General features: G+C 40.4%; 1 protein-coding gene across 1 annotated transcript in view; it reads right to left on the reverse strand.

The window, feature by feature from the left end:
• Positions 1–11,343, reverse strand: part of LOC127005741 (uncharacterized) — a 181,333-nt gene extending 169,990 nt beyond the window's left edge. Inside the window, exon 1 of the mRNA XM_050874853.1 lies at positions 10,881–11,343. The gene's annotated coding sequence lies outside the window, so the exon portion shown is untranslated. The remainder of the gene's footprint in view (positions 1–10,880) is intronic.
• Positions 11,344–26,039: the final 14,696 nt, after the last annotated feature.

The following is a 26,039-nucleotide window of genomic DNA, read 5'->3' on the forward strand; positions in this document are numbered from 1 at the left end:
TGTGTGTGTGAGATGGAGGCGTTCTGTAAAAGAGGAATGGACTGAGTTATTGGTTGACTTATTTTTCTTCTTCTTCTTCTTATTATTATTATTATCATTTTTTGTATTTTTTTTCTTTTCTACTCTTGGAAATATAATGCGGTCTAGCTTTTTTATTTTCATTACTTCTCATTTGTTTACATGTTTATTTGTATTATTTATCTATTTGATCATCTATGTTTTTATTTATTTTTCTTATAATGGGAAAAAGTAAACATCTATACCCGGATACCTGTTGCTCTCTCTCTCTCTCTCTCTCTCTCTCTCTCTCTCTCTCTCTGAAGACTGAATGAGAACGAAAGAACCATTACACAAAACGCCGCCACCTTGATTAATGAGGTGAGATTAAGCTAATTACCCTCATTAACGTTACTATTCATCATATTCATCCTTGTCAGTCTATTAAGTAGGTCTGCAATCATTATTATTATTATTATTATTATTATTATTATTATTATTATTATTATTATTATTGAAGTACTGTGGCCAACCTTTATTTTTTTCTTTCTCTTTGTTTTATTGTTTTATTAATTCTCTTCCGGGTCATCTGTCTGTCTGTCTGTCTGTCTGGTCTTTTGTCTGTCTGTCTTCCGGGTATTCATTCGAGTCTGTCTGTTGGCGCATAGTTCTGTAATATTCATCTATTTGTCTGTCTTCCTCCTTTTATCTCTCTCTCTCTCTCTCTCTCTCTCTCTCTCTCTCTCTCTCTCTCTCTCTCTCTCTCTCTCTCTTGTTTTCCTTTTCGTCTATGTCTGTTTGTGTGTTTCTTTTCTTGTCTATCTGTCTGTCTGTCTGCCTGTTTGTTTGTCTGTTTGTACGTCCGCATATCTTTCTGTTCGTGTATTTGTCTGTTTGTATATCCGTCTATCCGTCTGTCTGCTTATGTGTCTGTCTATCTTGTGTTTTTAGGTACGGTATGTCTGTATCTTTCTGTCTGTTGAATGTCCGCCAATGTTTCTCTCCGTCTGTTTGTATGTCTGTCCGTCTATCTGTCTGAATTTGTTTGTCTGCCCAACCTATCCACACTCCTCCTCACTCCACCGAGCCACAACTTCCCACAAATAGTCAAACTTCGCTCGTCTGCTAAGGGTCGTGGCGGGCAAGGAAGAGTCGGAGCACTGTTGCCAGATAAGCGTACTCAGAGCCTCATATTTACCGGTTTCTGACGCCTAACTGTTGCCAAAAAAACACCAATAATTAACCATTTTAACGGTAACTATATATGAAGGCAGTTATTGGGGTCGAGGAGGTAGTTTTGGAGTCGGAAATCGGCAAACATAGGAGGCTGAGTACGACAATCTGGCAACGTTGGACCGTCCGAGGGGAGACAAACACCACGAGGGGGTCAACTCAGCGACGCACAACCCGCACCTCGTTTTCTTTTTCAGTAAATCAGAATTAATAGCGCAGATTAAAGCGTGTGTAGTCAGCGGCGCGTGCTAGCCTAGATAAGCTGGTGATGCACTCTATAGGGCAGCGTTGATGTGGAAATGTAAAGGAAATGTTAAAAATAGGTCATTCGGAGTTGCGTAAGGAGATTAAAAGTAAATGCTAGAACAAAGACATTTAGTTACGTGTGGAAATAAAGTAGATGCCCAGCGATGAAAATTGGAATATAGGGGAATAAGAAATGTTAAAATAGGAGACATTAAGAGTTACGAAAGAAGATCAAAGGTAACACATTAGATGCGTAAGAAAATTAAGTAGATACCCAGAGATGAAAATTGGAATATATGGGAATAAGAAATGTTAAAATAGGAGACATTTAGAGTTAAGAAAGAAAATCAAAGGTAAATGCGAATACAGAAAGTTCAGAAACACATTAGGTGCGTAAGAAAATGGAGTAGATGACCAGAGATGAAAATTGGAATATACGAGAAAAAAAGAAGAAAAAATGTTAAAATAGAAACACACTAGAAAAGTAAAGTCATACACTGAGTAAAATATGAACACAGGAAAAACTATTGTTAAAAGAGAAACATATTTAGAGTTACATAAGAAAGTGAAAGAAAATGCACAGAGGTATTAAAAAAAGGAATACAGAAAAATAAGGAATATAAAAATGTTAGAATAGAAGCACAATTACGGAGTTACATAAGAAGAATTAAGTAAACGGTTGACACGCTTTAATATAGACAAAATAAAGAGATGAATGTATAGTACCGTATGTCGAAAAACTCTTCCGTAGATGACCCAAACAACGAAAAAAAGAACCAAAATAGAAGATTGAAAGAGTTGAATGAAATAAGTATATATAAAAACCTTTCCTCTGATCCCTTAATAAAAAAAAAGCTAAAAGTAGAAGAAAAAATACGAAATAAAGAATGACAAAAGTTAGGAGGAAAGTTAGATTAAAAGGAGCCGTTTCAGGACTACTTTCAGGCGTTATGTGGTTCACCTAAAAAAATAAAAATAAAATAAAAGATGAAAGTAGAAGATACAAAAAACACAACAAAAATTCGACACAGAAGTTAGAAAGTTAAATGAAAAGGAGTCGTTTCAGAATATTTTTGGCCATAGTGAGGTCATGTAGATTACCTAAAAACGAAATAGAAAATAAGAAAAAAAATAGATGATACAAAAACAAAAAAAGGACGGCACAAAATTTAGGAAGAAAGTTAAATGAAAAGGAGGCGTTTCAGGATATTTTTGGCCATAGTGAGGTCATATAGCTTACCTAAAAAAGAAATAGAAAAAAAAGCTAACATTACATGATACAATAAACAAAAAAGTACGGCACAAAATTTAGGAAGAAAGTTGTTAAGTGCAAAGGAGGCGTTTCAGTATATTTTAACGCCATAGTGAGGTCATGTAGATCACCTAAAAATGAAAAAAAGAAAATTAGAAGATACGAAAATACCAAAATAAAGCACGACGCAAAAGTCAAATCAAAAGCACTAGAAAAAGAAAAGTACCAGAATTTGTAGATGACTTTCGGCGCTCCTATTCTCTCTCTCTCTCTCTCTCTCTCTCTCTCTCTCTCTCTCTCTCTCTCCTCTTTCGCTGTTGTGAGTTCAGATTGATCCCCGAGACTTAATTAAGGAACGCCACACACCTCTACCTCCCCTACACACCTGACACCACACCTTTTGTTTGGCACAGGTGGAAAAAAGTAATTAGTGACGTATTGCTTTAGTGTTTTCCGGAGAGATTTTTTTCGTTATTATTATTATTATTATTATCATTATTATTATTATTATTATTATTATTATTATTAGCTAGTAGTAGTAGTAGTAGTAGTAGTTAAATAGTTGTGGTAATGGTAGTAGAAATAAAAATCAAAAGTAGTAGTAGTAGCAACGACCAACAGTTTTTATTCTCTCTCTCTCTCTCTCTCTCTCTCTCTCTCTCTCTCTCTCTCTCTCTCTCTCTCTCTCTCTCTCTCTCCATATTACCTTCATTCGGGAAAGCAAGAAACATTTAATTTGAGCAAGTTATATAACCGTACCCTTGACCCCACCCCCCCCGTCTCTCTCTCTCTCTCTCTCTCTCTCTCTCTCTCTCTCTCTCTCTCTCTCCCAGTAGTTAAGTCAGGGTCAACAGAAGCAATTTGGTGTTTTTTCTCCCTCGTCTAGACACACGCAATCACGCTACACAGACAGACGGACGGTGGAAGGCGATATAAGGGGAGAGTAACGCGGGGAATAAATATTAGACGAAAGATGAAGGAAATTAACAGTAGATTTTATGGAGCAAAGAAACAGATCAACAGAAACCAGAGTGATGCGATAAATGATAAATACGTAAATAAATAAAAAAAAACCCATACAAAAACAAGAGAATAATGCGTATGGTAAAATATATTAGACGAAAGATTAAGAGAAATGTGAAGCAGAGTTTACACACACACACACACACACACACACACACACACACACACACACACACACACACGAGAAAAAAAACAATGATATACTGTGAAAAGTGAATACTATAGACGAAAGATAAAGAAATGGATACCAAAAGTTTAGAGGGTAAAAATGAAACAAAGTATATAGCGCAAAAATGAAACAAAAAATAAATGAAAATATGCATAAAAAAAGTGAATGATGACGTAACGATAAAAACCAGTGCAGTAGAGTTTATAGACCCAAATGAATAACTGAACAAATAAATATAGTAAATAAAAACACACACAAAAAAACTAGTGAATAATGAGGTTAAGCAAATGTAAAAGCGATCTCAGACAAATAACGCAGATAAGAGGAACAAAGTAGACTCATTCAAAGCACATTTACGAAACATTAAGTCAGACGGTGGCCATTATTCTGCCGCCAAGACTCGCTCACAGACAGACCTTTCGGAAGCACTGGAAGAAGAAGAAGAAGAAGAAGAAGAAGAAGAAGACCCAAAGACAGACCCAAGGAAGCACTGGAAGAAGAAGAAGAAGAAGAAAAAGAAGAAGACCCAAAGACAGACCCAAGGAAGCACTGGAAGAAGAAGAAGAAAACCCAAAGACAGACCCAAGGAAGCACTGGAAGACGAAGAAGAAGAAGAAGAAGAAGAAGAAGAAGAAGAAGAAGAAGTAGAGGAAGAAGAAGAAGAAGACCCAAAGACAGACGCTCGAAAGCACTGTTACAAGAGGATGAAAAAGAAGAACAAGAAGAACAAGAAGAAAATGGAGAAGACAGAACAAGAACAAGAAGAGCAAGATGAAGAAGAAGAAGAACAGTAAGAGCAAGAACAAGAACAAGATGAAACACGAGGAGAAGAAATAGAACAAGAACAAGAAGAGCAAGGAGAAGAAGAAGAGGAACAAGAAGAACCACAAGAACAACAGCAAGAAGATGAAAAAGTAGCAAACATTGATAAAAGAACGAGAACAAGGAAGAAAACAGTAACAACAAGGATAAACAGACGAAGCAGAGAACAAGGAAAGACGAAAACAAAACCAAAAACAACAATACTAACAACAACAACATCACGAACACGAGGAAACAAAACAAAACAAAAATCAGGAAAACAGGAGACATAACAATTAGTGGAAGAAGATGAAGTAGGGGAGAGAGCAAGAATAAGAACCAGGAGGAAATAACATAAATAATTAGTGAAAGTGATCTTAAGACGAGGGAGAAAGTAGAAGAAAAAAACACCAATAAGAAAACGAGTAAAATCTACGTTATCACCTTTTCTTTTAATTATCCGTCTCTCAGGTGTGTTGGAGTTGCAGACTAGTAGTAGTAGTAGTAGAAGTAGTAGTAGAAGTAGTAGTAGTAGTAGTAGTAGAAGACAGTGCAATAGGTAGGGTCAGAACAGAAATAGTATATACTAAGTAATTATCCACAGTCTACTACTACTACTACTACTACTACTACTACTACTTATCCCTTCGCTCAGCAAGTCAACGGCTACAAAAAGACAACAGAATCATGCTGAAATAAATAGTAAGAAAATAGATTAAAACTGGATTCATTCTAATACTAATTCTACTTCTCCTTGAGCCCAAAATAAAACTGAGACAAAAATTGAATGTAGAAGTTAACGGAAGGAAAATGATATAAAAAAAAAATCGTGTGCGTGACGAATGAGGTAGTAAAGAAACTGAAAAATAACTAGACATAATAAAAAACGAATCACAGACGAAGAGCCATAAGGAACAGCGGCGGTAGTGGACCAGACGCCGCTAAAACATAATTACCGTAATGAATAGAGTTTATAGACCATGAATATAATCAAATTGTTGTTACTGTTTTCTTCCTTGTTCTCGTCCTTTTATACATGTTCCCTAACTTTGTGATCATCTTTTCATCTTCTTGCTTTTGTTCTTCTTGCTGTTTTTTTCTTGTTCCTCTTCTCCTGTTTCATCTCTTGTGTTCTTCTTCTTCTTCTTCTTCTTCTTCTTCTTCTTGTAACTGCTTCCGGGGTCTGTCTTTGAGTCTTCTTCTTCTTCTTCTTCTTCTTCTTCTTCTTCTTCTTCTTCTTCTTGTAACTGCTTCCGAGGGTCTGTCTTTGAGTCTTCTTCTTCTTCTTCTTCTTGTAACAGTGCTTCCGAGGGTGTCTTCTTCTTCTTCTTCTTCTTCTTCTTCTTCTTCTTCTTCTTCTTGTAACAGCTTCTGAGGGTCTGTCTGCGAGCGAGTCTTGGCGGCAAAATAAATGAATAAATATAATAATCACATACAAAAATTCTGGTAAATAATGAGTCAATGCGAAAAGTAATTAGTCAAAACGATAAACAAGTGAAGCAGAGTTTACAGATCAAAAAAAAAAAATAAATAAATAAATAAATAAATAAATAAATAAAATAAATAAATAAATAAAATGACGTAATGCGGACAAATATAAACTCCACAATAAGGGAACGAAATGAGAGATGATGGAATAAAAAAAAAAAAACGACAAAAAAACTATGTAATAAGATTTCAGGCACAACAATAATGGTTTCCGAAATCAAAGAAAAAAAAAATACAAACCAACGAAGAGTGAACGCCGAGAAAAAAATATTTGTGTTGTATATAAATAAGAAAAATACATCGTCAACTTCAATTACTAACAAGAAAATAATCAACACTAACAACAACAACAATAATAATAATAATAATAATAATAATAATAATAATAATAATAATAATAATAATAATAATAATAATAACAACAACAACATTCCCTCAGGTGACACAAACAGGTAACTAATTAAAATACCTTGACGTGGGACAGGTGACGCGGGGAAGAGACTCACGGACGCGAAAAAGGTACAAAAAAGAGAGGGAGAGGGAAAGGGAGGGAGGGAAAGGCAAAGGGAGACGGAAACGAGGGGGAGAGACGGAGAGGGAAAGGCAAGGAGGAGGAGGAGGAGGAGGAGGGGGAGAGAGAAGGACCTTACATAATACTAAATCCCTATTCTCTTCTCTTTCCCCTTCTTCATCTTCCTAACGACCTTCCTCTTTCTCTCCCTTCTTTAACCCTCAATAAAGAGAGAAAGGAGGGGGGGAGAGGGACCGGAGGAGAGGAGGGAAAGATAAGGGATGAGGGAGAGAGGAAAAGGGAGAGAGAAGCGGGAAAGGGGGAGGCTGATACGGAGGGAGAGATAAGAGGAACGGGAAGAGGAGGAGGAGGGAAAGAGAGAGAAGAGGGAGGTAGACACACACGGTCACTGTTTGGGCGCCAGCCACACACACACACACACACACACGCCGCGACGCATCATTCTCCAAGGCCGCAAGAACGAACGGGGGCGCAGCGCAACGGACCGCAACTCTACGCGCATTCAACACACACACACACACACACTCGACGTTGCCAGATTGTCGTACCCAGCCTCCTATACCCCGATAACTACCTTCATATATAGTTATCGTTAAAATGGTTAATTAATGGTGGTCTTTGGCAATAGCTATGGCTCAGAAACCGGTAAATACGAGGCTCTGAGTACGATAATCTGGCAACGGTGCACACAACACAAGCGCGCGCAAGACTTCCTGATGATGCCGCGCACTGGGAAGAAGAGACGACGCAACACTTGTACGCTTTTGAAGGCTTTATTGTTTTTTTTGTTTTGAGTTGCACGGGTGATGTTTAGATGTTTTGTATCGTTTCCATCATTTGCTTTCTCTTCTTGTTTTGTGTTGCAAGGTTGATGTTTAGATGTTTTGTATCGTTTCCATTATTTGTTTTCCCGTAATGTTCTGTGTTGCACGGCTGATGTTTAGAAGTTTTGTATCATTTCCATCATTTGCTTTCTCTTCTTGTTTTGTATTGCAAGGTTGATGTTTAGATGTTATGTATCTTTTCCATCATTTGCTTTCCCGAATTGTAATGTGTTGCAAGATTGACGTTTAGAGGGTTAGGTTAGGTTAGGTTAGGTTAGGATAGGTTTGGTTAGGATAGGTTAGGATAGGTTTGGTTAGGTTAGGTTAGGTTAGGATAGGTTTGGTTTGGTTAGGTTAGGTAAGGTAAGGTTAGGATAGGTTTGGTTTGGTTAGGTTAGGTTAGGTTAGATTTGCATGACTAATTTTGTGTTGCAAGGTTGACGCGTAAGCAATCTTGTATCAACAGCTCCATTTCTCTCACCGTTACTCTTTCCTATCAATGTTCTAAGACGGAATAGTAAACTGCGTCACATTTTAGTTAATACAAGTCGCGTTTCACCGTATTATGTAGTGTTTCGTGCACGGTTGAAGCTGCGAAGTCCCCGTGTCTCAATTTTCATGTTTCACTGATTTTGTTTCGTTTTAATGTTGTAAGAAGGAATGGTTGTGTATTACATGTTTTTTTGCTACGCCTGAATGTATGTTGTTATTTGGCTTTACAGTTTTCTTATGTATAAATTTGTGTTTCGTCGTAGTGGTTAGTTAGTTTGTTGGTTAACGATTCAGAGCGGCGGAAGAGGCTGGCGTACGCTTGAATGCTTCTTCTTCTTCTTCTCTTTCTTCTTCTTCTTTTTCGTTTTCTTCCATTACTTCGTCTTTTTCTTTTACTTCTCTTTCTACTTGTTCATTTTCGTTTTCTTCCATTTCTTCCTCTTCGACTTCTTCTTCTTCTTACTTCTTCTTCTTCTATTATTTCTTCTTTCTTCTTCCATTACTTCCTCTTCGTCTTCTTTTTTTACTTTTTCTTCTCTTTCTTCTTCCTTTTCGTCTTCTTCCTTTTCGTCCTCTTCGTCTTCTTATCGTTCTTCTTCTTCTTTTACTTCTTCTTCTTCTTCTTCTTCTTCTAGTACTTCTTTCTTCTTCTTCCTCTTCGTCTTCTTCTTCTTCTTCTTCTTCTAGTTCTTCTTTTTCTTCCTTCTCGTCTTCTTCCATTTCTTCCTCTTCGTCTTCTTATCATTCTTCTTCTTCTTCTATTCTTCTTTCTTCTTCCTTTTCGTCTTCTTCCACTTCCTCCTCTTCGTCTTCTTCTTATCCTTCTTCTTCTTCTTCTATTTCTTCATCTTCGTCTTCTTCTTATCATCTTCTTTCTTCTTCTTATTATTATTCTATGCTGAGTCAGGTGGCGATGTACCGTTTGCGTTATACCGTTACGTAACACACAAGGAACACCAGCTGATCAACACACACACACACACACACACACACACACACACACACACACACACAAACAGTAGGCCTATGCGGAGCTCGAGACGTTCCCTTTAACCCGGCCTTCCTAACTTCCGTCATTTTTACGTTCCCAACTTTAGGCCTATTCCGACGCACCCCTCTGCCCCCCCTTACCCCTCCTCCTCCTCTTCCTCCTCCTCCTACACTCTGCATCCTCTTCACTACCACGCTAGCACGTCCTCTCTTCCTCTTCCTCTTCCTCCTCCTTATTGTTGTTATTATCATTATTATTATCATTATTTTTATTATTAGTATTATTTGGCTTTCGTTCGTCTTTCCTTTCTCTCTACCTTCATTCTCTTTCTTCTTCATTTCCTTCTTGTTGCTGTTCTTCTTGTTTCGGGTTGTCTTTTTCTTTTTTTTCTCCTTCTTCCTCTTCATTCCGTCTCCTCTTCCTTCTACCTATCGCATTCTCCCCTTTCCGTTCTTCCCTTTTCTGTTTCTCTTTTCCCCTTCTTTCGTTATCTTATCTATCTTACATTTCCTTTTGTTTTCCCTTTCGTTTTTCCTTCCTTCGTTATCTATCGTGAACTTCCTCTTATTCCTATTTCTCCTCTCTTCCCATTCCTCTTTTATCCCTATTTTTCCTCTCTTCCCATTCCCTTTTATTTCTATTTCTCCTCTCTTTCCATTTTCCTTTTATCTCTATTTCTCCTCTCTTTCCATTCCCCATTTTCGTAATCTTGCAAAATCTTTTCTTTCCCCTCTTTCTCCTCCTTTCCTCTTCTTCATTACCTAACATAACATAATCTGCCCTTTCCCTCTTCTTCTTTTTCTCCTTCTTCATTATCTAACATTTAGCAATCTTCCCTTACCCCTCTTCTCTTTCTTCCTCCTACATTATCTAACATTAAACTCTCCCCTTTCTCCCTCTCTCTTCCCTTTTTCTCTCTATTCTATTATCTAACAAAATAAGCCTCGTTCCCTTTTCTCTTCCCTCTCTCCTTCCCTTCTTTCGTAACCTAATTCAACATAATCTACCTTGCCTTCCTTACCCTCCTTCCTCCCTTACCCTTTCCCCTTCATTCGTTACCTAACACAACACAGACTTCGCTTACCTCCTCCTCCTCCTCTTCCCTTTCTCCTTCCCTCCTCCTCCTTCTCCTCCATTACATAATACAAGGCAATCCTCCCATCAACGCAACATACAACACATGCCCTTTGTAATTCTTCTTATTCTCGCCTCTTGGACAACACAACGTATGGTCATTCTTCCCTTTCTAAGCCTCTTCTCCTCAACACAAGCAACACAACATACAACACATGCCCTTTGTAATTCTCCTTATTCCCGCCTCTTCGACAATACAACACATGGTTATTCTTCCCCTTCTAATCCTCTTCTTCTCATCAACACAAACAACACAACATAGAACACATGCCCTTTCTCTCCCTTCTAATTCTCTTCCTCTTGACCAACACAACACAACGCAACACACACCCTATCTACCCCTTCTTCTAATTCTCTTCCTAACCAACACAAGCCCCTTCTCTCCCTTATTCTAAACTCCCTTCCAAACACATTAAACAACACGGCAACACATTCCCTTTCTTCTCCTCCTCATCCCAACACAACACTAACGCAACACCAACAGTTAAAACAACACCAACGTCTTTGTAAAGGAGTAACACAAGCATTATTGCCATTTCGCAGCGCCATTACAGATGAAAACAAAACGATACAGAAAGCAGTATAATAATCACGTAAAACAAACGCAACACAAAAAAATATTAAAACGCGTGAATGTGTGTGTGCGCGCGTGTAACCCCACCTCCCAGGTAACACAGGTGGGGTCTTTAATTACTTACCTGGCCAGAGTTTATGCGGCGTGGTCAGCGAACGGTAGAGGTGATGGTGGTGGTGGAGGTGATGGTGGTGTTGAGAGCAGGAAGAGGAGGTGGATTTTAGCAGCTGTGGCAGTACTCCTTTTGGTGGTGTAGATGGTGTTGATGGTGTTGAAGGCCGTCTGACTAGCTGGCTGCAACACACAAACACACACAGACACGGACGTACACACACACACACACACACACACTCTCACACACAAACAACAACACAGCCACGTGAATCCAAACTCCTTTTAAACTTCCAAGCGTGGTCTTCCTTGGGTCTCAGCGGTCACTGGGTAGGTCTCGGTCTCACTCTAGCCGGTGCACTCACTCCCAGGTCTCGAAGGGAAACCAGAAACCACGAAGCTGTGTTTGAATTCACTCTTTCTGACGGGAGCCACGCGCAACGACCCTCCCCCTTGCACCGCTATGAGAATACTAACTCTCGAGGAACGGTGGAAGTGGGCGGGACTGAGAGGAGGAGGAAGAGGAGGAGGAAGAGGAGAAGGAGGAGGAGGGTTGTTTGGGGGGGGTCATGGGGGGGTAGCCAGTCTCCACTTTTGTTTATCAGTCGTCTCTCTCTCTCTCTCTCTCTCTCTCTCTCTCTCTCTCTCTCTCTCTCTCTCATGAAATTCCAATGCACTCTTGCTGTCTGTTGTATCTCCTGGTCAGTTGTCATAATACGAATATACTATCCCTCAATTGTAATCTTTCTCCTCATTATTCTTATGTTTACTTCTCTGGTTCCTCTTCTTCGGCGTTGCAAAAGGGATGCGTAAAAATGATCAAAAGGTTCCTAAGTTTGTCACATGAGTATACCCTTCAAACTTTATAATTTTTCCTCATTTCGTCTTTACTCATTCATTATTTCCTTAAAACTCCAATTTGGTCTTCCTCTTCTCTTTTCCTCTTGCCTTATAGCGGTAACCTTTCTTCATTCATTTTTCTTTCACTCTTCTCCACTTCCTCTTTTCCTTTCCTCTTGTTTTGCATCTCCAATCTTTCTTCATTCCTTCTTCTTTTCCCCATTCACCATTTCCTTGATCTTCCTATAGGTGATGTTCCTCTTTTTTCTTCCTCTTGTTTAGTAGCAATGGCCTTCCTTCATTCCTTCTTCTTTTCTCCATTCACCATTTCCTTGAGTTTCCCATAGGTGGTCTTTCTCTTTTTCTTTCGTCTTGTTTAGTATAGCAATGGCCTTTCTTCATTCCTTCTTCTTTCCCTCTTCACCACTTTCCCAAACCTTCTATCCTTCCTCTTTTCTTCATGTCGAGTCTAGTCTTCTGTCCTCTAGTCCAGTCTTGTCTCTTGAAAATAGTCTTCCTTCACTCTTTCTTCTCTTCTTCATAATCAAAAAAGTTGCGTAAACCTTATTCTCTCTCAAAAGTTCTTCAAATAGTTTTCAAAAGATAATACTTCTTATGGTCTATCATTACCCTCCTCACCTTGTTATAACTTCTATTTTCTTTACTTCGGGGTAAGAGCAGACGACAGAAGCTGCAAACTTATCCCCAAAGTTTCCTCAAGCCTTGGATTTGTTGCTTGCATATTGAATCCTCTTATCTTCATCTTCCTTGGTCTCTTTCGCCCAGTCCCTCTTCTTTAGCGTTGATACACGAGAGATGCTTCAAATTTTAGTCTCACTCAAAACTTCTATAAATAAGTTAACTCAGACCTTTAATTTGTTGCTTGCTATATTGAATCCTCTTATCTTCATTTCCCTTTCTCCTTCTCCTTTCGCCCAGTTCCTTTTCTTTAGCTTTATTATACACAAGAGATGCATCAAACCTTATTCTCTCACTCAAAACTTCTCCCAAAAGTTACCTCAGACCTTGAATTTGTTGCTTGCTATATTGAATCCTCTTATCTTCATTCCCCTTTCTCCTTCTCCTTTCGCCCAGTTCCTTTTCTTTAGCGTTAATACACGAGAGATGTTTCAAACCTTATTCTCTCACTCAAAACTTCTCCCAAAAGTTACCTCAGGCCTTGGATTTGTTGTTCGCTACATTGAATCCTCTTATCCTCATTCTCCTTGACCTCTTTCGCCCACTTCCTCTTCTTTAGCGTTAATACACAAGTGATGCTTCAAATTTTAGTCTCTTACTCAAAAGTTTTCCAAAAGTTACCTCAGACCTTGAATTTGTTGCTCGCTTCACTGAACCCTCTTATTCTTCTTGACTTCTTTCGCCTATTTCTCCTTCTTTAGAATTACTACATCCGAGAGATCCTTAAAACTTATTCATTTTCTCATTCAAAAGTTCTGCAAAAAGTGACCTCAAGTTCTACGTTTGGGATTGTCACTCTTTAAGCTTTTCGAACTCTCCCATCTTCATCATTTTTGACCTCTCACCTACTTCCTCTCCTTCATCGCTACTTCATGCAATAGTCTTTAAAAGTTTCTCACTCAATGGCTCTGTGAAAAGTTACCTAAGAACTATGATTGTGATGACGCCTTATTGAACCGTCCCATCATCACCCTTCCTGTCCTCTTTTTCCTGTCCTCTTTTAACACCTTTGTCCTCTTCACCAAACCGTACGCGAGAGATGCCCAAACACAAAGTACTCCAGGGTATGCAGGCGAGTTTCTTCAAGCCTTGTGCAACGTAAGCGAGGATATATTAATGAGTTTGTACCCTTTTTCCGCTTCTTTTTCCTTCCCATTATTCTTTATTTCTCTGGTTCCTCTTCTTCGGCGTTGCAAAAAGGATGCGTAAAACTTATCATTCTAAAATTGTGACATGAGTATACCCTTCAAATTCAGCCTTTCCTCATTTCTTCTTTACTCATTCACTATTTCCCTAAAACTTCAATTTGGTCTTTGGTCTTTGGAGTTTCCCTTCTCTAAAACAACTGCAAGGGAGAGGTTTGGCAAGGGAGAGATTCTGGCCTGTTTACTCAGACGCTTTCGGCTCTGACTACAAATATATCCAAAGTCCACAAAGAAGATTAATCGGGTTCTCATGTGTTTTCTTCATTCACAGTGCAGAACCATCGTTAGACCATCACTAGGTTCAAAACTCTACCCATGGCAATACCAACACAACCTCCACGAAGGCCTTATCAAATGTAGGTGTGGGAGTATTTGTATTTCCAATGGGCACAAAGGAGGTTAGTCGGATTCTCATGTGTTTTTCCCCATTCACAGTGCAGAACCCTCGTTAGACTATTACTTAGGTTCATTGCTCTACCCATGGCAATACTAACACAACCTCCACGAAAGCCTTATCAAATGTGGGTGTGAGTGTTTTCCCAAAGTCCACAGAGGAGATTAGTCGGGTTCTCATGAGTGATTTTAACGATCATGGTGCGGAAGCCTTGTCAAATTATAACTAACCTCGTAAAAAATCATTAACAAGTAAAGAGTGTAACCGTTTAATAACCAAAGACTAACTGGATGGGGTATGAACTTAATGCAATTGCTTCCTTAATTTAACTTCTTTCTCAGTCTCTTTTCATCCTTTCTTCATTTCTTCTTCTCTCTTGCTTTTCTTTTCCCCTCCTGAAGAAGCCACCGCATACGAGAGAGAGAGAGAGAGAGAGAGAGAGAGAGAGAGAGAGAGAGAGAGAGAGAGATGCTTAACGCAAACCAGCGCTAGACAGTTCGCAAAAAAAACAAGCTCCTTATGGCTCGCGGGAAGAAGGAACAAACAGACAGACAGACAGAGCAAGTACCTAACAAGTCTGTATCTTTAACCCAATTCTTCTAGTAAAAATGTTCCGATCGTAATGATAATCACCTTCTTAAGATCCTAATATTTAACGTTTGAAACCTCAGGAATTTGAGCAGAGAGAGAGAGAGAGAGAGAGAGAGAGAGAGAGAGAGAGAGAGAGAGAGAGAGAGAGAGAGAGAGAGAGAACATAAGAACATAAGGAACGTAAGGAGTCTGCAAGAGGCCGGTTGGTCTATACAGGGCAGCTCCTGTTATCCTAACCCCACCTTACCTCACCATCCATGGCTTTATCTAACCTCTTCTTGAATGTATCTATGGTATTGGCACCCACAACATGGCTGCCAAGCCTGTTCCATTCATCTACCACACTATTGGTGAACTAATTCTTGCCTATGTCTTTGCTGAATCTGAATTTGTCAAACCTAAAACCATTGCCACGCGTCCTACCTGGCTCTTTTACTACCAAAATCTTATTGACATCCCCTTTATTAAGAGAGAGAGAGAGAGAGAGAGAGAGAGAGAGAGAGAGAGAGAGAGAGAGAGAGAGAGAGAGAGAGAGAGAGAGATAACACAACCTACTACAGCTTCTCTCTCACACTCTTCCTCCTTTTTCTCTCTCCTCATCTATGAGAGAGAAAGAGGAATACAGACAGAGAGAAAGAGAGAAAAAGGGAAGAGCTGCTAACACCCAAACCAAATTCCAAAAGACGCTCGGTAAAAGTTCAAGGCTAACGCAGAGAGAGAGAGAGAGAGAACGGAGAACGGGAGACTCGAACGCCCGCCCGTCTGGACCGTTCTTCCGCTCAACGCTCTCAGGCCCAAACACAACCGACCTTGAGAGATGACTTCGTGGGGGAGAGGAAGGAGGAGGAGGAGGAGGGAAGGGGGGTCGGTATAAGCGTGCAGCGGAGGGCGGGAATACAGCTGGGGGGAGGGGGGGGGGTCGAAAGGGGGTCCGTCGGGTAAGGTTGATACACTCTTCTCCGCAGTTAGCGCGAGGTGGGACAGACACACAAGCTTCGTACATCCGCCAACTCACGGGGTTCGAACGGCCAATCAGAGGCGAAGGTGTGGCTGACTGACTCGTTGGTTGGTCTGTTGCGTGTGTGCGTGTGCGTGTGTGTGTGTGTGTGTGTGTGTGTGTGTTATTTGGCGTGTACGTGGGTTGTTTTGGTAGGTATACATGGAGGTTCTTCCCCTTCTTCCTCTCCCTCTCTCCCCTTTCCCTTATTTCCCTTCCCTTTTCCTCCCTTCCATTTTCCTACTCACCCTCTTGCTTTCGCTTTCTCCCTGTTTTTCTCTTTCCTAACCTCCCTTTATCCGATTTTGCACCCTTCTCTAATTCTCCCTTACCTCTTTTCTTTCCCCTCCCTTCCTTCCTTCACTCTTCCCTTTCTTCCTCTTCCTCACTCCCCTTTTCCTCTCTCCCTTTCCATATTCCTCCCTTTCATTTTCCAATTCACCCTTCGTTTCCTAGTTTGAGATCTCCACTTTTCCTCTTTCTTTCGCTTTCTCCCTGTTTTTCTCTTTTTCCTAACCTCCCTTTTTCCGTTTCTTCCTCTTCCTCACTCCCCTTTCCTTCTCTCCCTTCCCTTTTCCTTCCTTCAATTTTCCTACTCACCCTTCGTTTCGTATTTTAAGCTCTCCCGTTTTCCTCTTTCTTTCCCCTTCTCCCTGTTTTCTCTTTTTCCTAATCTCCCTTTTTTCCGATTTTGCCCCCTTTCCTTAATTCTCCCCCTTCCCCCTTTTCTTTACCCTCCCTTCCTTCATTCTTTCTGTTTTCTCCCTTTTCTCAGCTCCTCCTTTTCCTTTCTGCTGACCCCTCATTCCCCTTCTTCCCTCTTCACTTTCCCCTTCTTCCCTTTCTTTACTCTTTCCTTGTCTCCCCTATTCACTTTTCTCCCTTTTCCTCCTCCCCATCTCCCTTTCTACCCCTTCCTCTTTACTCTCCCTTTTTTCCCTTTTTCTTTATCCTGTTCGCTATGGTCACTCCTCTCTACCTATCTACTCTTTTCACTATTCCTCCTCTCTCCCATTCTCTCCCTTCCAGCACTCCTTACCTCTCCCTCTCTCCCTTAATCACAGCCCCTCCCTCCCTCATCCCTCCCTTCCTCTTAGTATCTGCCCACTTCCCTCCCTTCCTCTTTTCTGAACTAGTCGACCATGCTTCAAAGAGGGAGAGAAAGAGAACGAGAGAAGTAGAAAGAGCAGGAGAGAAATAGGAAAGGAGGAGAAATGACGAGGGGAGAGAAGTAGGAAGGAGAAAGTGAAGGAGATATGGAGGAGAAAGAGAAAAGGAGAGAAGGCGAAGGAAAAGGAGAAAGAGAGAAGAAGAAAGAGTAAAGGAGAATGAAGGAGAACGAGAAGGAGGAAGAGAAGGCAAGAAGGAGGAGAAAGAAGGAGGAGAAAGAAGGAGAAAGTGAACGCAAGAAGGAGGAGAAGAAGGAGGAGAAAGAAGGAGAAAGTGAACGCAAGAAGGAGGAGAAGAAGGAGGAGAAAGAAGGAGAAAGTGAACGCAAGAAGGAGGAGAAAGAAGGAGAAAGTGAACGCAAGAAAGAGGAGAAGAAGGAGGAGAAAGAAGGAGAAAGTGAACGCAAGAAGGAGGAGAAAGAAGGAGAAGGAGAAAGAGAAGGCAAGAAGGAGGAGAAAGAAGGAGAAAGTGAACGCAAGAAGGAGGAGAAAGAAGGAGAAAGAGAAGGCAAGAAGGAGGAGAAAGAAGGAGAAAGTGAACGCAAGAAGGAAAAAGAAGGAGGAGAAAGAAGGAGAAAGTGAACGCAAGAAGGAAAAAGAAGGAGGAGAAAGAAGGAGAAGGAGGAGAAAGAAGGAGAAAGTGAACGCAAGAAAGAGGAGAAAGAAGGAGAAAGTGAACGCAAGAAAGAGGAGAAAGAAGGAGAAAGTGAACGCAAGAAAGAGGAGAAAGAAGGAGAAGGAGAAGGCAAGAAGGAGGAGAAAGAAGGAGAAAGTGAACGCAAGAAGGAGGAGAAAGAAGGAGAAAGTGAACGCAAGAAGGAGGAGAAAGAAGGAGAAAGTGAACGCAAGAAGGAGGAGAAGAAGGAGGAGAAAGAAGGAGAAAGTGAACGCAAGAAAGAGGAGAAAGAAGGAGAAAGTGAACGCAAGAAAGAGGAGAAAGAAGGAGAAGGAGAAAGAGAAGGCAAGAAGGAGGAGAAAGAAAGAGAAAGTGAACGCAAGAAGGAGGAGAAAGAAGGAGAAAGTGAACGCAAGAAAGAGGAGAAAGAAGGAGAAGGAGAAGGCAAGAAGGAGGAGAAAGAAGGAGAAAGAAAACGCAAGAAAGAGGAGAAAGAAGGAGAAGGAGAAAGAGAAGGCAAGAAGGAGGAGAAAGAAAGAGAAAGTGAACGCAAGAAGGAGGAGAAAGAAAGAGAAAGTGAACGCAAGAAAGAGGAGAAAGAAGGAGAAGGAGAAAGAGAAGGCAAGAAGGAGGAGAAAGAAAGAGAAAGTGAACGCAAGAAAGAGGAGAAAGAAGGAGAAGGAGAAAGAGAAGGCAAGAAGGAGGAGAAAGAAAGAGAAAGTGATCGCAAGAAGGAGGAGAAAGAAGGAGAAAGTGAACGCAAGAAGGAGGAGAAAGAAGGAGAAGGAGAAAGAGAAGGCAAGAAGGAGGAGAAAGAAGGAGAAAGTGAACGCAAGAAGGAGGAGAAAGAAGGAGGAGAAGAAGGAGAAAGAGAACACAAGAAGAAGGAGAAGGAACGAGATAAGTGAAAGAAGAAAAACAATGAAAGTAAGATAAATAAAAAAAGGGTCAAACTATACCATTACTATGTCCAATACCCCATAACTCCCTTCTCCACGGTGCCATTCCCTTCCCTTTAGTGCCATTCCCTTCCCCTTTACACTGGCAGCCTCACCTCACCTTTGAAAGAGTGCCACCCCTCTACTCTCAGTGCCATAGAATCAGACTCTTCAAAAGCTTAGTCAACCTACTTCGAAAGACTCACAGAAGTTGCCAGAGTTTCTATGGGTAGTTTCCTGAGCCTGACGGTAGTTTAACAAGGCTTCCGCGATGTGAACGGGAAAACTCTCATGACAGAAAACGTATCTCCTTCCCGCCCTTGAAAAACGTTCGTAAGAAGAGACCCGAACGTTTGAATATAAGAGTGTAGTGTCAACCCCTCGCCCTCCCTTGCCCTGCTGACCCCTACACGCGCTCCCCACAGGCTAATGGTAGTGTTTGTGTGTTCAATTTTCGTGTTTTTGATTTCTGGATGCGAAAACACTTTAAAGAGAGAGAGAGAGAGAGAGAGAGAGAGAGAGAGAGAGAGAGAGAGAGAGAGAGAGAGAGAGAGAGAGAGAGAGAGAGAGAGAGAGTTTTAATTTGGTGTGAGTGAGGAAGGCAATTGTGAGTTAATGAAAATGCGTTGAATCTCTCTCTCTCTCTCTCTCTCTCTCTCTCTCTCTCTCTCTCTATCTATCTATCTTTCCTTCCTTTCCTCCTTCTTTCTCTCTTTCTTTCTCTTTCTTTCTTTCTCTTTCCCTTTTTTTCTTTCTTTCTTTTTTTCTTTCTTTCTTTCTTTCTCTCTCTCTCTCTCTCTCTCTCTCTCTCTCTCTCTCTCTCTCTCTCTCTCTCTCTCTCTCTCTCTCTCTCTCTCTCTCTCTCTCTCTCTCTCTCTCTCTCTCTCTCTTTTAAACAAACAGGTAAAAATTCGACTGATAACATTGAGGCCCTTCCACAAAACCTTTTCATAGTCTATCAAACATTTTTTTCAGCCTTATTTTTGTAGCATCTTCAATACACTTCGCCACATTTAACATTTTCTTGCCCACATCAACCCAAGGCCAAAGGTTCTTGATATATATAAGCGAGGTCGTTTGTGGCCTGCGCTAAACCCACACTCTGACAACCCATGCTAGTCACGCGAGGCACACACACACACACACACACACACACACACACACACACACACACACGCTTCTATATATATAATCTGACACTATCATTCCGTTTATCTGCGTGAATCATTCTCATCACCTCCATCATCATCATCATCATCTGAAGTTTGTTGAGTATTGTTGTTATTTTTGTTATTATTATTATCATCATTGTTCTTCTTGTTCTTGTTGTTCTTGTTTTTCTTAGTAAAAATAGAAGAGTAAAGATGGTAATGGAAATAACAATGAAGAGGACAACAGCAACAACAACAACAACAACAACAACAGCAACAACAACAACAGCAACAACACTAACACAATCAATCGTAGTTACGCACGTGATGGCAGTTACATGACACACACACACACACACACACACACACACACACACACACACACACATATAAAACACCCGCCAAACGCTGCAATTTACCTGCCCAATTAACATCCGTGGAAGGTGACAAATGAACGCGTGAAGTTTATTTTTATTATTTATTTTCGTTTTGTTTTTTAGGTCTATTCCCGAGTGTTTGTGTGTGTGTGTGTGTATGTGTGTGTGTGTTTACCTTCTCCCCACTGAACTACTACTACTTCCACTTCTATTACTACTACTTCTACTACTACTACTACTACTACTACTACTATTACTACTACTACTACTACTTCTACTACTACTACTGCCAATTTCCTATTTTAAACACTTGTGGAACTTTCTCATTTGCATATTAAGGACTTTTATGTTTTTTTCACAGCAATAAAAATGAGTTATGAAAAGAAGGAAAGAAAGGGGACGGAAGGGGAGAGGTGGAATGAAGGGGAGGGAAGGGGGAATGGGGAAGGGAAGGTGAATAGAGATGAATAAGTGGAGGGGGAGGAGGGGGAAGGTAGGGGAGGGTGGTGGTGGTGGTGGTGGTGTAGGTAGTGGTGTTGGCGGTGGTGGTGGTGGTGGTGGGGGTAGTGGTGTAGGTGGTGGTGGTGGTGATGTGAGTATCGTCAACACCAAAGCGTGGCGCCAGAGAGTCGCCTGGCACCACCACCATCACCATCACCACCACCACCACCAGTATGATCATCACCACCACCACCACCACCATCACCACCACCATCACCACCACCACCACCACTACTATCTACAGCACAGCGGCCTTCACCACCACCCTCCTTCCCCCTCCCCCCACCACCACCACCACCAGCATGGCCAGCTCTGAGTCATAGCCACCACCACCACCACCACCACCACCATCAACTCCACCAGAATCACAATCGCCATCAACACCAACACCACTATACAAGCACCATATTTCCCACCACTACCACCACCTCCCCCCAAAGTCACTACCACCCCAACCATCAGTATGCCATCGACACCACCACCACCATCATCACCAAACACTTTCACCACCACTACCACCACCACCAAAGTCACTATCAACACAACCATCAGTACGCCATCAACACCACCACCACCACCAAAGTCACTATCACCACAACCATCAGTACGCCATCAACACCACCACCACCACCAAAGTCACTACCACCCCAACCATCAGTATGCCATCAACACCACCACCACCACCAAAGTCACTATCACCACAACCATCAGTACGCCATCAACACCACCACCACCACCAAAGTCACTATCACCACAACCATCAGTACGCCATTAACACCACCACCACCATCACCACAATCATCACCAAACACTTCTACCACCCAAATACCACCACGATCAGTCATCACGCATACCACCACCACCACCACAACCAGCATCATCAATCTATCATCACCACCACCTCCACAACCAGCATCATCAACCTATCACCACCACCACCACCACCACCACCAACACCATCAGCATCATCAACCTATCATCAACCTATCATCATTTAAATCACTGCACTCACTTAATTAAACTCATTTCACAACATGATTGCTTAAGTTTAATTATGATTCATGTTTCGACTCTCCGTATTAACATCCCTCTTCGTGCACTAATTACTAAAGCTGCAAGACTATTATAAATCACTTACACACACTTACAAATTAATACTTATAGATTTACACGAACAAACTTATACAAGGTCGCGCATAATAAGTGTATCCTTCATGCTCTTCTGAACTTGCCAAATGCATGCCTTCGCCCCTCCCGCGGCCTCACTCGCTGGCTGCATAAAACCTTCCTTCTCAAGCCGTCCAACTCCCTAACGCAAGAATGTACCAGTTTGTTCGTTCTTTCATCCCTTGTCTTCACTGCTAAACTCTGGGACTTCCTTCTTTCTTCTGTTCCATAATGCAAGAGTTTTAATCATTATTTTTTTCTTTCTTCTCTTCGCTGGAAAAATTGCGCCTGTCTTCTTTCTTCTGTTCTCTAATGGAAGAGTTTTAACCAGGATTTTCGCTCTTTCATCCCTTCTCTTCACTGGTAAATTCTGGGAACAGCCTTTCTTTCTTCTTTTCCTACAATTTCAACTCTGTCAAGAAGAGGGGACGGTGGGGGGCCAATGACCAATGTTTGTCGACCTATTTCTCTGGTTCTTTATTAACTTATTTACTTTATTTCCTTTTCTGCACGGAGTAGCGTGTTGCAGGCATCTTCATTTACTAATTGTGTTGATACTTAAAATAAAACCACGTAAATCATTGACATTAATAAACACAAGAAAATCATTAACTTACAAACCCGATAATTAACGCTATTCGAGAATCAACAAACACACCAATTGATGAAATAATAAAACTCGCAAAACCTGTTGAGACCCTAAACACATTACACAACACACACACACACACACACACACACACACACACACACACACACACACAAACAGATATAAAGAGAGAGAGGGAAAAAAGAATTCACACATCTATTATTTACTGATCACGAGCCCCACAGAACACCACTAAAGAAAACCATAAAAATAAAAAGAGAAACAACATACAGAAAAAAAAAAAAATCCACATACTTATTATTTCCTGATCACGAGCCTCACAGAACACCACTAAGGAGAGCCATAAGGATAAAAAAAGAAAAAAAAAATACACCAGAAGAACACAGAACCTCAAACTAAGGTATCACTTCTCCATTAGCTTATTACCTCACAGCTCACATCTTACCTTTGAACCTTGTGAGGAGGGCAGAGAGTGGCGTGAACTCCCTCTTACCAACCTACCCACTCACCCACCCACCCACATACCCAACCTACCTGCCACCCCCACCTACCCACCCACCTACCTACCCATCCTATCTGCCACCCACACCTACCCACCCCAACCTACCCACCCACTTCCATACCCAACCTACCTGCCTACCCACCTTCCCAGCACAGGTAAACACGACTCACCTGCCTTGAGATAGTACGACGCCGATAACCTTGGCTTTGTAAACATATTATTTGTGCTCACGTTCCGGCCATGTTGGATACGCGAGGTTTGGACATTCGAGGAGGAGGAGGAGGCTTGAAATAACTTTGGAATAACTTGAAATAACTTGAAATAACTTGGTGAATGAGCTACTAGTGATGATGATGGTGGTGGTGATGATGATAATAGTAATAACAACAATAGTGAAGCTTGTGAAAGAAGAAAATCCTGAAGGAGAAGAACGTGGATAAAACAATAATAATAATAGTAATAATAATAATAATAATAATAATAATAATAATAATAATAACAATAATAATAATAATAATAATAATAATAAGACGAATACAAAGACGAAGACGAAAACGAAGAAGAAGAAGAAGACGAAGAAGAAAAGGAAGAAGAAAAAGAACAACAACAACAACAACAACAACAAGAAAGACAAGAAAAAAACACAAAAAAGGAAGAAGAAAGGAAAAAAAAATAAGGAAAAAAACAACAACAACAAATCATAAACGAAAAGGGACTCAGGAAAACAAATAAAAAAAAGGAAAAGGACAAAAATGAAGCGATAACGACGAGGAGGAGGAATTAAAACTCGCCCCGCCTTCCCAGTTAGTGAAGTGAGAAGCAAAAGTCGTGGAGGCAATTTGATTTGTCTTTTCCGTCACCAGATCTTCTCTCTACCTAATGGAGGGGCGGAGAGAAAAGTTGTGGGAGAGAAAGGATGACACGCTCTTCACTCTCTCTCTCTCTCTCTCTCTCTCTCTCTCTCTCTCTCTCTCTCTCTCTCTCTCTCTCTCTGACTTTTATGGGGTAACTTTTTTTTTGCTTTGAAGATTTTCTGTATCACGTATGTTGTTGTTGTTGTTGTTGTTTGTGCTTTCTTTTTTATTCTTTCTATTTTTTTTCTTCTTCTTCTTCTTCTTCTTCTTCCGTATCTTCTTCTATTTCCTCTTGTTCCTTTTAATTGTCACGGCCATTATTGTATCATTTCTGCTACAATTTCCTACATTAATTTTAAGATAAAGATAAAAACACTAACACGACCTCTTAAATATGTCCCTCCTCCTAAAACTTAGCTGATTATCACATTAAAACCAAGCCCCAAGGCGACGCAATCTCATCTCAATCCAATAACTAAAACAATATTAAAATCTAAATATATAATTATCAAACCCTGGCAAATTTATGGAGTGAAGGTGATGGTTTTATTATCAAGTATTGCTCACTAATGCAGAATGTGAAGAGATAACATGCACGCGAGACAGAAGAGAGATAAATAGCTAGATAGATAGATAGATAGACAGATAGACAGATATAGATAGATAGATAAAAAGTAAGAGAAGGATGAAGTAAGGAAGTATGAAAGAGATGGAATAAAAGTTGATGAAAAAGAGGAGATAGATAGATAGATAGATATACAGATAGACAAATATAGGTAGATAGATAGATCCATAGAAAGATAGATAGATAAAAATTTAAGAGAAGGATGAAGTGAGGAAGTGTGGAAGATATGGAATAAAAGTTGATGAAAAATAAAATAGATATATAGATAAAGATATATAGATAGATAGAAAGATAGAGAGGAATGAAATGAGGGTGAAAAGAGAATATGAAAGAGAGGGAATAAAACTTGACAAAACAGATAAAAGAGAGAGATTGATAAACAGACAGAAAAAAGGGAGAGAGGAATGAACTGAGGGAGAAAGAGTGTACGGAAGACTTAGAATAAAAGTTGACGAAACAGAGAAAAGAAAGAGATAGACAAACGGATAAATAGATAGATAGATAGATAGATAGATAGATAAGCGACTTCTGCAATTTGATTTAAATGTAGAAAGAAAACAAAAAAGGGAAAACATGAAACTGAAACACAAATCATAATTCTCGTCGAAACGACAACAACAACAACAACAACAACAAAGACAGCAACGACAACAACGACAACAACAAAGACAGCAACAACAACAACAACAACAACAACAACAACAACAACAACAACAACAACAACAACAACAACAACAACAACAACAACAACAACAACAACAACAACAACAACAACAACAACAACAACAACAACAACAACAACAACAACAACAACAACAAAAAGAGAATAGGGGAAAATACAAGAAGCCGTAGACACGAAAACAACAATAAAAACAAACGCAACGAGACACTGCCAATTAAACAAGGAAAAAACATAGCAAAAAAACACCCCTAGACAAAACATAAACAACACATTAGTTAATCAGACACACACACACACACACACACACACACACACACACACACACACACACGCTTACACTACCACTTCCACTACTACTACTACTACTACTACTACTACTACTACTACTACTACTACTACTACTACTACTACTTCTACTACTTCAACTACCTACTTCTAAGAAACAACAAACATCACATTAACTACATTTAACTACCGCTAACAACTGCAACTACTACAACTACCACTACTGCCTAGCTACTACTAACATAACAAACATCACAATTACAAGTACATACATTTAACTGTTCCCATTTATAACAACAACTACTACCACCACTACCAATACTACCTAACTAACTACTAACGGAACAAATAAACTAGCACTTAAGTAACGCTAACTACACTTAACAACTCCTAACAACAACTACGACTACTACTACTACTACTTTCACTACTAACAAGCAATTAACTCAAACAACCACAACGAGTATACAAACCAATGCTCGTCCTCTTAGATAATGATTCCGTCCACACACACACACACACACACACACACACAGTCATTAGGTAGCCCAAAACATGCTAACTGGCCGCTTATCTTTCCCTCAATATTATCTCGGAGCTGGCGCCGGCTGAACCCTGGAGGCGAGGGGAGGGGGGAGGGGGAGGGGGGGGGGCGTGAGAGAGGAGAAACTGATGACGATGATTTAGTGGTGGTGGTGATAGTGATGGTGGTGGTGGTGGGTGGGGGAATGGTTGTTGTTAATGCAAGGTGTTATGTGGTAGATTTGGTGATTGTAGTAGTAGTAGTAGTAGTAGTAGTAGTAGTAGTAGTAGTTGGGGAGAAAAATATAATAAGTAGTGCAAGAATACGAAATCAGTACATCCTTTGAGCTTAATAACAAACAAAACAACAGTAGCAAAAGCATTTCTAGTAAAATTAACGTGTTTACTGACTTCTAAATAACAAAATGGAGAGAGAGAGAGAGAGAG

This window comes from Eriocheir sinensis, chromosome 30 (assembly GCF_024679095.1).
Source record: "Eriocheir sinensis breed Jianghai 21 chromosome 30, ASM2467909v1, whole genome shotgun sequence".
Taxonomy (NCBI): domain Eukaryota; kingdom Metazoa; phylum Arthropoda; class Malacostraca; order Decapoda; family Varunidae; genus Eriocheir; species Eriocheir sinensis.